The following is a 14,654-nucleotide window of genomic DNA, read 5'->3' as shown; positions in this document are numbered from 1 at the left end:
TTTCAATTACCGAATCCATAAAATACTACCACAAAAAAAAAAAAAAAAGTTAAAAGCAGTGAAAGAGAGAAAAAAGAAAGCAACAGCCAGAAACTATGCACTGCAGTTTTGAAGATTCTACTCTTGCCCTGTCATTTTAGTTTGGTCATTATAGGCAGTGTTTGCCCTTAAGGAATGAAACCTGAAGTTATATATGAGTCATATTCCACTCCGATGAGTTATTTACTATTTGAGACCATGAGAAAATAAGAAATGTGTTATCTTTTATCTTTAGTCCTTTGTGGGGAGTTGACACGACTCATGGAGTAGATGAGGAACAGGACAGAAATTAGCAAAAATTCCTCAGGGTCAATCGGCAGACACAGAACATTTTTAGATAATGATGCACACATAAAGAAGATAACTGAAGACAAAGGTAAAAGACAATATCTATGACATGATCATTCAGAAACTCTAACTTGAAAGACGAGCATAAATTACATGTGCAAAATTAAAAGAGGGTTTTAAAAATATAGAGTGCTGGCTTCGCTTCTGACATTTCAAATGATTGAAAGTTGTCACCCTCAACCTTGCAACGATAAAAAATCTGGACAATGTGAAAATCCATGATTCTTTTCTTGGACCAGTCAGAGAATTGGAGTCTGAGGGAAAATCACCACCCCGAAATCTCCAGAGGTAGGTGCCTCTAGAGAGATACAGTCTGGATCTGCTTACCTGAAACAGAAGTCTTAGAGTCATAAACTGGCAATAACACTGGAGTGTTAATTTTGGTGGATTGCTTGAGGCTGAGCGCAAACTAGCATGAGATTTAGTAATATCCGGTGGCCACGGTCTTGGGGCATGGGGCACAATTCTCTGGGTTTGCCTCCAGGAACTCGACCAGGTTCTTGTAGTAAAGATACAGGAAAGATACCCTCATATCCCTGGCCAAGGGGAAGGGAAGAATAATCACTGTGAAATTCCCCCAGAACCTTCTCCATACCAAAGACGGACTCCCTGTGGAAAGAGCTTTGCCAGAGCCTCATCCCAGTTGTCAGAATGGCATTCCTCCCACTCTGGCCCCTTCAGCATTCTTGTCTTACCTTCATGGGAATCAGTGGGGCTCAGTGCTTCAAGGAATTAGATGGGGAATACTACAGCAATAGAAGAGAGTAAGGACTGAAATCTAATCAGAAGATTATAGAACACTCTGCCTCGCCCTGACTTTACCACTACACAAACAGGGCTCTGGGATAGTAACAGTGGCTATAAGCAGAAAAGCTTTACGTGCAGACCCTCTGCAGAACAACACATAAAAAGGACTAATTCAAGGACACTAGAGGAACTTGAAGCCTCGAACATCCACAGCAAGAGAAAACACCAAACACAGTCCTCCAGCTCCTAGCCAGATTAATTTAATTCTACACACTAAAGGAAAATCCTTCAATCCTTATTAGTTGAGCAGCATGTCTGGCTTTCAAGAAAAAAACATGACAAGGCATGCCAAAAGGCAAGAACAAATAACCAAACAGCGAAAACTGTCTAAAGAGACAAAGTAGGCATGAGTACCAGATTCACATATGATACAGATTTGGGGATTATTGCAAAAGGAATCTATAATGATTATAATTAACATGTTAAGGGGTCTAATGAAACAAAATCGAAAACACGAAAAAACAGATGGGTAATGTAAGTAGAAAGATAGAAACCTACAAAAGAATAAAAAACAGTGTAACACAAACGAAGAATGGTTTTTTTATAAGTTTATCAGCAGACCTGATATGGCCAAAAAGAATCTTTGAACTTGAGAATCAGTCAATAGCAACTTCCCAAGCTGAAATAACAGAGATGGCACAGAGAAAATAATTTTAAAACAGAACAGACATTCAAGGACTATCAAAAAATGTAATATATACAACTTTGGAATAGGAAAAGAAAAGAGAATTGAGTAGAATAAATATTTGCAGTAATAAAAGCTGAGAACTCTTTTAAATTAATGAAATACAGCAAACCACAATTCCAAGAAGATTAAAGAACACAAAACAGGATGAATACCAAAAAATACTATATTTAGGCATATTATATTAAAACTGCAGAAAAAATAAAAATGAAAATCTTGAGAGAAATCAGAGGAGAGAGAAAAAACACCTTACCTACATAAGGAAGGAATAAAAGTAACTGGTCTTCTCATTAAAAACAGTGCAAGCAGAAGCGTGTGGAGGGAAACTTTTAAAACAACCTTAGTTCCACTGCCCCCCTCCCACGACCAATCTAGAACTCTATATTCAGCAAAATTATCCTTCAAAAGTAAACAAGAAATACTTTTTCAGACTAATAAAACTGAGGAGATTAATCTCCAACAGACGTGCCCTGTAAGAAATGTTAACAAAAAAAGTTCTTCAGGCAGAAAGAAAATGAGATGTTGTGGACTAAATGCTTGTGTCCCCTCCAAAATTCATATGTTCAAACTTATCCCCTCAGTATGGCTGTATTTGGATATAGGATCTTTAAGGAAGTAATTAAAGTTAAATTAAAGTTAAGTAATTAAAGTTAAATATCACAAGGGTGATATCATGGTTGTATTAGTGTTTTATGAGACCTCCACCAGGGCATGGGTGTGCTGTTCTCTCTCTCTCTCTCTTTCTCTCTCTCTGCCCCCCCTCATTCACACACACACACACACACACACACACACACACACACACTGATTTAGGACTGTAGGAGAAAATGTACAGTGAGTCTGAGTTTCTTATAGTGCCAGAAAGTAAGAAAGTTCTCAAGAAAAGAAAAAAACGCCCCGTAAGTGATGGGTATCATGTCAAAGGGTCATGGGACCCCAGTAAAAGAGCTCCCTATGGCCATAGCTGGAACAGTTTTAGCGACAAAATAATTCAGGTAGTGTGATGGTCAATATTTGTGTGTCAACCTGGCTAGGCCATAGTGCCCACGTGTTTGGTCAAAACGTACGTGTCTGTTAAAGATATTTTTCAGATTAGATTAACACTTAAAGCATTAGATTTTAGGGGCTCCTGAGTGGCTCAGTCAGTTGAGCATCCAACTCTTGATTTCAGCTCAGGTCATGATCCCAGGGTCATGGCATTAAGCCCTGACTTGGGGTCCCTCATCCAATTAGTTGAAGGCCTTAATAGAAAAGGTTGACTTCCCCAGAGAAAAGAGGAATTCTTCCGGCCGATTGCTGTTGGACACCAGCTACAAATCTTCCCCCGTCTCCAGCCTGCTAGCCTACCCTGCAGATTTTGGACTTGCCAGCTTCCACGATCGCATGAGCCAATTCCTTACAATATATCTATATCTACATCCCTGTCTATGTCTATAATCTATCTTGTTTTCATCCATTTATTCTGTTTCTTTGCAGAACCCTGACTAATACATGTAGTAAGTGTTGGATTATAGTCTCACATATAAAGATTTCTCACACAAACGAATTCCAAATAATTGATGTAGGCGACACCTTCTCAAGGAGACTTTCACCCTCACCCCCACCTCTTTAGTGCAGGCTGTCCTCAGTGAGTTGATTCTAAAGATTAGTGTATGGGAAAAAGAGAGCAATATAATTTTACAGGGGAAAACCCTGACGAACACTAACTTGCTCCTGCAACCAAAATTAACCTCAACATAAGTCATGTTGATAACATGCACTGCTAATATGATTTGATGAGAATGGCATTATACTTCTGCAGTCTTCGTTTCAAAACCTATAACTCCAGTCTACCCATGGGAAAACATAACACGAACACAAACCGAAGGACCTTTTTTACAAAACACCTGACCAGTACTCCTCAAAACTGTCAAGGTTACTAGAAGCAAGGAAAGCATGAGAAATCGCTACAACCAAGAGGAGTTTAAGGAGACATGATTACTCAATGTAATATGGGATCTTGGATGGGGACCCTGGAATAGAAATACATCATTTAACTAAAATCTAAGAAAATCTGTAGAGAATAAATAAAATGTAACAATATTGATTCATGAATTCTGAGGAATGTGTCATACCAATGTAAGATGTCAATGATAGAAGAAAATGGTTGTGGGCTCTATGAGGACCCTCTTTACTATCTTCACAACTTTTCTGTAAATCTAAATTTATTATAAAATATAAAGTTTATTAGAAATACATATACACAAAGGGGAAATAATATTTTAAGTAAATAACATTACTGTACTGGCAAAACATCAATCGCTTCTTTCTTTTGAGGAAAGAACTGGACCTAACAGGGATTTTAGTAGAAGCAGGATCTCTCATGTAAAGGACCCAAATCTTCAGGATGGAATAGCTCTGACTGTCTGCCTTGGCAACTAGTATTGACTTGTGAAATTCAGACTGAAACTAACTACGTGGGTTTTTGCTGTACTTTTCAGATATAAAGACTGCTAAAAGCATTTGATTGTCATTTCTCCAAATGCCTCCTGAATACCTCACTAGAACACCGTCCATGCTTTGTGTCGATGGAAAATCCGTCTTTACCCATAAAGCAATTGATTTTCATAAACGTCTTTGTCGTATACTACTGATTTGTATTTGGCCAAGCCCACTATTACAGGACAGTTTGCTGGAGTTGACCTGCTCTCTGCTCGGGCTCTCTGGGTCGTGCAAGTTACCAAAGCACAGAAATAGCTGCGGTTTTGGCGTCTCCATTCTCTTTTTCCATAGGGAATACTCACCATTTAGCAGTGAGCATTTTCAAATGCAAATGACCCTCCAAATGAGGGCAGTCCTCCTTCTTAGAGCCACTGCTAAGCCACCACCTGCGTGCGTGCCTATTCAAAGCTGGTCTACTCAGCCCATATGCATCTCCTCCAGTGTTTTATTTGACAATCTGTTTCAGCTTCGCAAGGGAGCTAGCAAATTATGTATTGCTCATTTTGTCAAAGTCATCATTGATGACAATTCCGGCATCAAGAGGCTCATTTTATTCTGCAGATGTTTTTATCAAATAGAAGATAAATCATGGTTCCCCATCTTGTTTTGTGTTGTACTTCTGGGAGTAACGGAGGGCACAAATAAAAACCCTTTCATTAATAAAGAAAGAAAGGAATCGACTCCAGAGGATCACCAGGCATGATTTTCAGATAGGCAGAGCCCACACTGGAAAAAGATTATATTTAGCACCAACGTAACAGGCTTGGAATAGGGGGAAGTGGTGTTGCGGGAGGGAATCTTAATTTTTAAGGATTCATTTCCTCTCATTCCTTTGGGAAGAGTGGGACCAATTTCATTTAGAATTCCAATCCAGAGCAATGTTCACCATAGCATCTTCTAGAAAGGGGCACTATAAAACATTTCTGAACAAATAAATGATTAATCTCACCAGTAAATCATTGTGAGAAACTGTCTTGATCGTCTCAAGAAACGTGGCTACGGTCTCAGTGATTTTTGATATAACACCAAGAGGTCGGCAGATCTCCCGATTTGGCCTGCTGAGGTCTCTACTCAGATTTAGAAGTGGCAGGGTTTGGGGGGTATGGGTATGTGAATCTGTCCTTACCTTCAGGTGTAAGGAATAGAGAGCTAAGGAAAGTAGAGCAAGACTCTGAAATACAAAGAAATCTTGAAAATAAGCACAGTACATGCAAGGCACTGGTATTCTGTTAAGGTTCTGCATGTGTGATTGAAATGGCCAGACATGCTTCACTGTGGTCCCTACAGTTTCCAGCACAATATGGAGTGTGATGGGATTGAAGTCAGGGACCCGTGCGGTACTAATCAGAGGAGAATGAGCAAATGTTAAGTGACGTATGACCCTCCAGGATGCAGATGACAGCATTGTGAGAGGCAGCCAAGGGTAGACAGTGTTTTGGAAATTCTCTGGAGGATATCGGGAAGAAGAGAAAATGTTAGAGAAGTAGCTGACAATAGAAAGGAGAGTGGTTAATACAAGTGTACCTTTGCTCCTATTGCCGTCACTTCCAGAAACGTGGACTACGTGCCAGGCACAGTAGTATGCACTTGCTCCGTATTACTACTCATTGTGTTCACAGCTACACGTGGAGACATTGTCTCTTTCGGTTTCAGTATGAAAAACGGCAGTTCACAAAGGTTATGCCCAAGACTACGCGGCTAGTACTTTCTGAATCATTTTGGACCGTGGCTAAGAGCACAGAATCCGCATTCAAAAAGTCTTTGGTGGGGATCTGGGCAATCCGACATTTCTGACCATTAGAACCTCTTTCAATCAGTATTACTCTTAACTGGGTAAGTGCGTACTTTCTTGGCATCATCACTGTATTTATTCGTATGTTCCTTTCCCACCCGTTTATCGATGATCTCCTATCCGATAAGCACGATGCTAGGCTCTGGCCAACAGGGATAAAATATACTATCATCTCTCCCAAAATAAGGAGAAAGGAATTAGTGTAGTAGCCTCTTGTTCTGCCTGGAGTACCCATGGACAGTTATTTCTTTTCTACATCAGTGCCCTTTTCAGACTCTAACAAGCCTCTCCAGGAAATCCTTAGATGCTCTGTATCAGCATTGCAATTTACTATTTAAGGGAGAGATTCCTTCTTATTGTCCAAATGTTCACCCATCAAGTCTGAATAAAACATAAACTGATCAATATATAAAGTAGCCATAAAATTAGGCCACTGCAGTGGCTATTTGTGTTGTTGTTGTTGTTTTTTCTCCCTTTTACCTTACTTCCACATGATTTAACATTAAAGTTAAGGCAAGAACAACAACAAGGGAACAGGAAAAGCAAATAAGATTTTAACAAGCTTTCAATAGACTGACAAAAGAAGATGAGAAACCAGAAACATGAAAATAATAAGCAGTAACTCTGCCAAGAAATACAGCCTCTAAATGGATCCTGAATGAGAAATTTACTTATTTATTTGCATCTTTCGGTTCAGTTTTGCGTTAACTATTTTTTCCCTCTTGTTCTGAAAATGATTTGGATTTATTGCATCTCCTGGTGGGTTGTTTTTTTTTTTTTTTTTGCATTTTCTGTTTGTTTCTCAACACCCCATCTCCTTATTTTAACATCTCTTTATGTTCAGATTTTTCAGACACCGTTTACTCTTTTTTTTTCCCTACAAATAGAAATCATGGAATGAACAGAGTTATTGTTAGTGCACAAATAGCTTAAGACAGATCGTAAAGTCCCTAGTGATCAAGGAACTATATAATGCTGACTAGCTCTAGCAGCGACAGCAAAAATTTTCATAAGCCAGATGCTTAGCTTTTAGCTCAACCCCATCAACTTATCCTCACCATGTGAGAATCCCCCATTACTTTTCCAAAAAGACTATTGTCTTTCTGACACTTGGAGAAATTCTGCAGTTTCTGAGGTGTTTCCCAGCTTCATTCTTTCTACAACTGTATATAACTAAACACAGCAAAAGAGAAGCATGCACTATTATTATTATTATTTTTTTTTTACCAACCATAGCAAATTCAGATGCAGAATTTTAAAACAGGGTATAGTAGATTCCTTTTGGATAAGATTCCACCTCTTGTAGTGTGAAAGTTTAGACATTTCTTGTAAGCATAGATGGTGAATAGGCAGTTTTCCTTTTCTAAAGAGCAAAATTAGATTGGCTGTATCATGATTCAAGTTATAATGACTTAGGGTATCTGCACATGACAAAATATTAATTTTTTTTTAAAAAATTTTAACCCATAAAAACCCATAAAAACTCTCTTAAGAGTTAGTGTTTAACACATTAGGCAAGCTGTTAACTTTTTTTAACCTTGCCCATAGAACTTCAAAACCTATTATATGGGAGAAATGCATTTCTTGGAACTTTTCTCTCAAAGATACAAGGAAATTAAATCCCAGAAAGATTTTGTGTTGAGGACATCATCTGTGTAAATATATGATGGAAACTGAACTACCCAGCCAGAGGGTAACAAACGATATCATCCAACCCGTGGTTTTAGATATTTAACTCAATGTGAGTCAGCTATATGAGGCAGATTCCTGTACCCTGGAGTGAACATGAACCATGGCTCTGTGAAGAGAATTAGTTGATCTAGGATACAGGAGATGATGGTTCTGAACTTCTGAGAGCCAGTCAGGCCCCACTAATACACACAGGTATATTAGTTTTCTAGGCTGTCATCACAAACCACTACAACCTGGGTAGCTTAAAACAACAGAAACTTAAGCTAGAAGTCTGGAATCAAGGTGACAAGGGGCCACATACTTTCTCTGAAAGGTCTAGGGGCGGATCCTTCTTTTCCTCTTCTAGCCTCTGTTGTCTGCCATGAATCACTGGCAATTCTCCGTTTATAAATACAATTCTTCAGCCTCTGACTTTGTCTTCACATAACCTTCTCTCCTATGGGTGGGAGCCTTTGCGTGTGTTCAGATTTCCCTCTTCTTAAAAGTATGCTAGACATACTGCATTTAAGGCCCACCCTAAGAGAGTATGACTTTATTTAAATTGTATTGTATCTGCAAAGACCCTATTTCCCAATAAGGTCACATTTAAAGGTTCCAGGGCGACATGAAATTTGGGGAGGAGACACTATCCAGCCCCTCACACGAAGATTCCAAGCCCCATGTCAGGTGACCTATCTCTAAGAGGCCTCTCCAACGTAACATGTTCAAATCTGAGCTCTTGGATCTCCTGTCCCCACAAACCCGTTCCATCCAGTGCCCTTCTCATCTCAGTTCGACACCACCTGAGTCCTTCCAGTTGTTCAGGCCTAGAAACTAAGAATTATCCCTTTTAAGTGTCCTCCTTTCACAGCCAACACCCAATACCTCAAAAAATTCTCTCAGTGACAGCTGCAAATTGTGTGTAGAATCTGGCCAATTCGCGCTCCTTTTACTGTGAATACTCCTGTGTGAGCTGCCACCATCCCTCCCCCGTATCATTTCAACAGTCTTCCAACTGGTTTCCCCATTTCCACCTTTCTTCACCTACAGCCTAATTTCAACACACCGGATGGAGTGATCCCTTTGGAACATAGGTCAGATTCTGTCACTCCTCTGCTAAAAATCCCTCCAGTGACTCCCCATCTGATTCAGAGTAAAAGCCAAAACCTTAAAAAGGCCCAACGTAAGCCTGCGTCCCAACCTATCTGACCCCACATTCCCATCTCTGTCTCTCTGTTCCATTTACACTGCCCCTAGCAATGTGTCTCATACACCAGTTAGCTCCCACCTTGGGGCCTTTGCACGGCTATTCCCTCTCTCCAAGGACAACTTTGAAGTCACTCGTCTCTACATCGTTGGAGGAATCAAGGTAAGTTGGACAAAATCTTGTTCAAAACGATGTAAAATGAATTCATGTGTCATTCCTAGTTCTCTGAATTAGAGCAAAGAAAACTCCTATGTTTACACTAAAGAAATACCTCCTTTTAATCATTTGATTGCTTATAATAACAATAACAGTATAGTACTTTCTTTTTTTATGTTTACTTATTTTTAAGAGAAAGAGAAAGAAAGAGAGACAGAGAGAGACAGAGTGTGAGTGAGGGAGGGGCAGAGAGAGACGGAGACACAGAATCTGAAACAGGCTCCAGGCTCTGAGTTGTCAGCACAGAGCCCAATGCGGGGTTCGAACTCACAGACCGCAAGAGCATTACCTGAGCTGAAATCAGATGCTTAACTGACTGAGCCACCCAGGCACCCTGCAATATAGTACTTTCAAAATACTTTTTATGCATGTACTAGACACTGTTAAGTGACTTTTATACTGTAATGTGGTCTATAAACTCTTAGTGAGCCCTAGCTCCATTAGGATATGGAAAAGATAAACTTCAAGCTATGGCAAGGGAGAAAACAGTGCATAATTCTATGATGGATAGAAAAACTCTCTTCCTTGTCCTTCTCCAATATAAGCACATCACTCTGAGTGCCTAATCCTGGGCTTCTGGTCCCCTGGGCCCATTGGTAGCTTCTGGGAAAGAGTGGATATATAGAAAGTACCAAGCCTCTTCCCAACTTTTTTTCAACCAACACCCCTGGATCTGTCATCTGGATTTATTTCCTAACAAAACATAATTTAATAAGAAAAGATTTTTCATAGACTAACAGAATTGTCCAAGAAAACACTAGACAGCTTCAGACAACCAGTTAGCTTTAAACCCAAAAGGATAACAGACATTGTTTATCTATTAAAACAAAGAATAAAATAAGGTGACAATGAAACAAAAGACATAAGGATTTACAGAAGAAAGTATTAAACGAAAGCCAAAGATGAAAGGCAAGCAGGCAGAGCTCAGGAAGGATATGGAAGAGAACAAAGAAAACAGAGCAGAGAGCACGGAAGAAATAATAACAAGACATAACTTTAGCAGAAAATCCGGTCAGGAATATGGCAAAAGGGTTTGAGGAAATTGCACAAAATGGATCAGAATAAAATAATATTTAAAATCGATTATAGAAAATATATACTTAGTGTGGAAGACAGCAAAAGGAAATTGAATACATGTAAAAATGATGTTGTGAAGAGGAGAATAGAACACGTGGGGCATAAAAAAAATATTAAAACACACATTGAAAATCAAACTGTCTTGATAGGAAAAAAAGCTTGTTTTCTCAGTAAAAATAAAATAAAAAGTATAACTTTTCCTATGAGATTAATACCAACACATACTGATAAAAGGAATTGAACTTCAAGAATAGAGGGGGGAAATGGGCTCCTGTTCCAGTGGTTTGGACCAATACTCTGGCTAAAAACAACAAAAATTGCTAGGTAATATATAAAAAATTTCTTCAAAGTATTAGATACCTGAAAAGAGAGTGAGGAGCTACTAAGTGAAAAATGCGTGGAAATGTAGGACCCCAGAGATATAAGTGGTGCCCTGCACTGGAATAAAGGAACATTTGTTCTGAGGGCATTTGTTGCTCCTGGCAAACTTAGACCTTTGTTTTGGCAAGCAGGGCCGATCCAACATCGAACAGAAGACATTTCCACCTTCAGCTGAGAGATAAAGGTGAACAAGAAGTAACTCTGAACTCAGAAGACACAGGGATAGTTGTTGTAATGTTGAACAGATAAAGGGTGGAAAAAGAAAGAGAATTAAGACAACTCTGAAGAGTTGTGGTCTTTGATTGCTGTTGCATTGCTGTTGCTCACATTGGTAGCTCAGATTCATGTCACATGAGGATTTCAAGTAAAATGCAAGCTCTGATTTGGGGTGGTCATGAATCTATAGCCCCCGATAGAAAGCAACTTATCCTAGGTCATAGAGAATCCATGCTTCAAAATAATTTTTGAAAACAATGAGCAACACACACTCAAAAACATCAAAACACAAAAGAAAATCGTAAAAGAACCAATAAAAGTAACAATTGAAACTAACTCATTAAAACTTTAGGCATTGAAGCTATCTTACAAGTACACTGTACTTACCATCTAGTTTCCAAGAAGCAGGGGCTCCAACCCAGGAAACAGTGAAGGGAATCTCCTTGACAGCAGAAAATGTGATATGAAATAAAAGGCATTTGGAGTCTTTCCAAAAGAACAAGAGTTATATAGAGGAGGAATTGTTACTTTGAATCAGCAAACAATGATGTTATTTTCAACTTATGGAATCAAACTTTGTTGAAAACTAAATCAAGCTCCAAAAATTAGTGAAAAAGGCATAAACATAAGTAACTGAGAAAAGATAATTTGATCTAGACTTACGAAATACTCTTTTAAGTGGTATAGCTCAATGTTTCTTATAGATTCATTTACACTACCTAGTTAAAAGCTAAACGTATTAATTTCCAGCTGTTAAAACCAAACTTCAGGGATGCGTGGGTGGCTCAGTTGGTTAAGCATCTGACTTCGGCTCAGGTCATTATCTCGTGGTTCATGAGTTTGAACCCTGGGCAGGCTCGGTGCTGACAGCTTAGAGCCTGGAGCCTGCTTCGGATTCTGTGTCTCCCCCTCTCTCTCTGCCCCTCCCCAATTTGTGCTGTTTCTCTCTCTCTCAAGAATAAATAAACATTAAAAAATTAAAAATAAATAAAAATAAAACCAAACTTCAGGCAAAGCTGGACAGTATAACTATGGCTGCTGAATTCAGTGAAAGTGTCACGAACTTGGGTAATGTAAAAGGAATAGTTTTGCTGATAGAATTTCCTTGAACAAAGAAGTGAGGGTGGTATGATTGAAAAATACGTTATCATTCAAACTTAAAATCAAAGATAATTATTCAAAGTTGATAAACACATGTTTGTGTATTTAGTGGTCCCCATTGAACTGGAATGAATGGTTTACAGTAATTATTTGATGAAAGTGGAAATGGGAATAAGTTATGAGACTGAGAGAAATTCCTGTTTTATATCTTCTGTATTTTAAAATTATTTTTCTGGGGCGCCTGGGTGGCGCAGTCGGTTAAGCGTCCGACTTCAGCCAGGTCACGATCTCGCGGTCCGTGAGTTCGAGCCCCGCGTCGGGCTCTGGGCTGATGGCTCAGAGCCTGGAGCCTGTTTCCCATTCTGTGTCTCCCTCTCTCTCTGGCCCTCCCCCGTTCATGCTCTGTCTCTCTCTCTGTCCCAAAAATAAATAAACGTTGAAAAAAAAAATTTAAAAAAATAAAATAAAATAAAATTATTTTTCTATCATTTGCATGCGTCACTCCTATAGCAACTCTAAATATAACACTAGTTAGTGGGAATGTGTAAGCATCAGTTTCCTCATACACTCGGTCTAGGGGCTTTGGTTGGAAGAAGGTCAAACCTCAAAGCATCCTCTATCCACTTCAATATTGGTGATATCAGGAATAAATGCATCAATCCTGGAATCAGACATACATTTCAAATTTAACATTTATTACTTATACTTTCCTACTTTGTAAAATTCAGCTCAGTATTGCTGTGGGAGTTACATGAGAATATATTTGTTTATAGCACTTATCACAATGACAGGCACTGAATATGAGCTCCAGTATAGTAATGGCAGCAAGGCACTGGCCACTTTGAGAGCCCATTCTTAGTCACACCCCCGGAGAGGCAAACTTATGTGTCCACGTGCACTTGCGTAGTTGTGTTTTGAGGTTCTTTATGAGATTACTTATGAAGAGTATCAAAGTTGAGTTTCCTTCTACACACACTTTCTAACCTATAAAAATACCAACGTAATGAAAACAATATGGAAATTTTAGAATTTTACTATGAGAAGCTATGATCTGTAAAAATAATCTTACAATTAAGCTATTTTCTTTAAAGTCACAAATAACTTACCAAAATTTAAATTTCCCTTTAAGTCCAACATTACTATCCCTCTACCCTTTCTTCATTCCAGCTTCTTGCCAGTGAAATTTCTGGGCCCTAAGGATGGAGGATGAGAACAATTAGTTTGGTGGAACAGCCTCGTATGAGAATTAGGAGACTATGTTTGGAGATCCAGCCATGCCAGTAAAGAGCTGTGGAGCTTATGGTAAGTGTCCTGCTCTCCTGAGGCTTAGTGTCTTCATGTAGCAAGTGGACGCAGTGAACCCTAGTTTCCAAAGCACCATCATATCGGTGCACTGAAACTTTATAATACAAGGCGAGAAATGTACAAATGTATCCGGTGTCATTTCCATTTCCTGGGTAAAAACATCTAGGCCTTTTTTATGACTTACTTCTTCCGTGCTGACAAAATTTAGTATTTTCTGAATTATCTCTTCTTTGTGCATGGATACTTTCTGTTAATATCAGTAAACACTATAAAATGACAGGTTTTCTCCCCACTAGTATTGAGCATACAGTAGTATAATAAAATGATGTTGATCAATTACTTAATAAAGGCAGAACTTGAGTTGATGGAGGAAGAGAAACTATAAGCTACTTATTCTTTTCTAGAAATAAGAAAGAAAAAACAACAAACCCTATAGGAAAATTTGGTTCAGAAAAAAAGAATCTTCAGTTCACTGGCAAGTTCGGACAAGGTTCACTGTGTAGGTATATGAAAGAAAACCTGAAGGAAGTTGTCTTTTGGGAGAACCTGCTAAAAGTTAAAAAAAATTCAAAGTCTGCTTTTATGATTTGGCCATTGTCTCCAGCTGATCATCTCCTGCAACTTCCTACTTTAGGAATATGTAACATCTTTGATGACTCCTTGTCTTTGTGTTTGATGTAGACTCTCCCAATTCAAATGTGCTTATTTTTATCCAAAAATGTCTATTTATCTATCAAAACTCAGCTCAGCAATCACCTTACCCAAGGATCTTTCCTTCACACTTTTGACTACACTCTCCCCCCTTCTGTAACCTTCTGATCTCAGATCCTGGAACACAGTCTTCTATGCTGCACTCATTCCCTTTCAGCGTATGGGCACTGGCGTTTTTGCACACCTGTCTTTCCTCCTACATTGAAGACAAGGGGTTAAGGATTGATTTGCTTTCATCAGTATAATTCCAAAATTGAGCCAAATGTTTGATAAACAATACAATTTGATGAACTTGTGATTGAATGAGTGGGCCCCAATTCTAATCATTTTGAGGGCTTTATTAGTATGAATTTACTCATTAACCCAGTATTTTTGTTTGTCTTTTAGCAGCTTTACTGAGATCTCATTTATATACCATAACATTCACCCATTTGAACGGAATGATTCAATGATTTTTAGCATCTCTTTTTAGATTTGCACCTCCCAAAATTTTGGCAGAAAACAGTTCTCCTGAAAATCTTGATGGGCCAAATAAGAAATGGTAATTTATGGATAAATAATGAATGAAGAGAGACAAGAAGGAGGAGGAAGAGAATGCAATATAATTATTTCAATGC

This window comes from Lynx rufus, unplaced genomic scaffold (genome assembly GCF_022079265.1).
Source record: "Lynx rufus isolate CCGP_SWC_20201006 ecotype Redwood Valley unplaced genomic scaffold, mLynRuf1.p SCAF_3, whole genome shotgun sequence".
NCBI classification, from domain to species: Eukaryota; Metazoa; Chordata; class Mammalia; order Carnivora; family Felidae; genus Lynx; species Lynx rufus.
Note: the sequence above shows the minus strand (reverse complement) of the source record.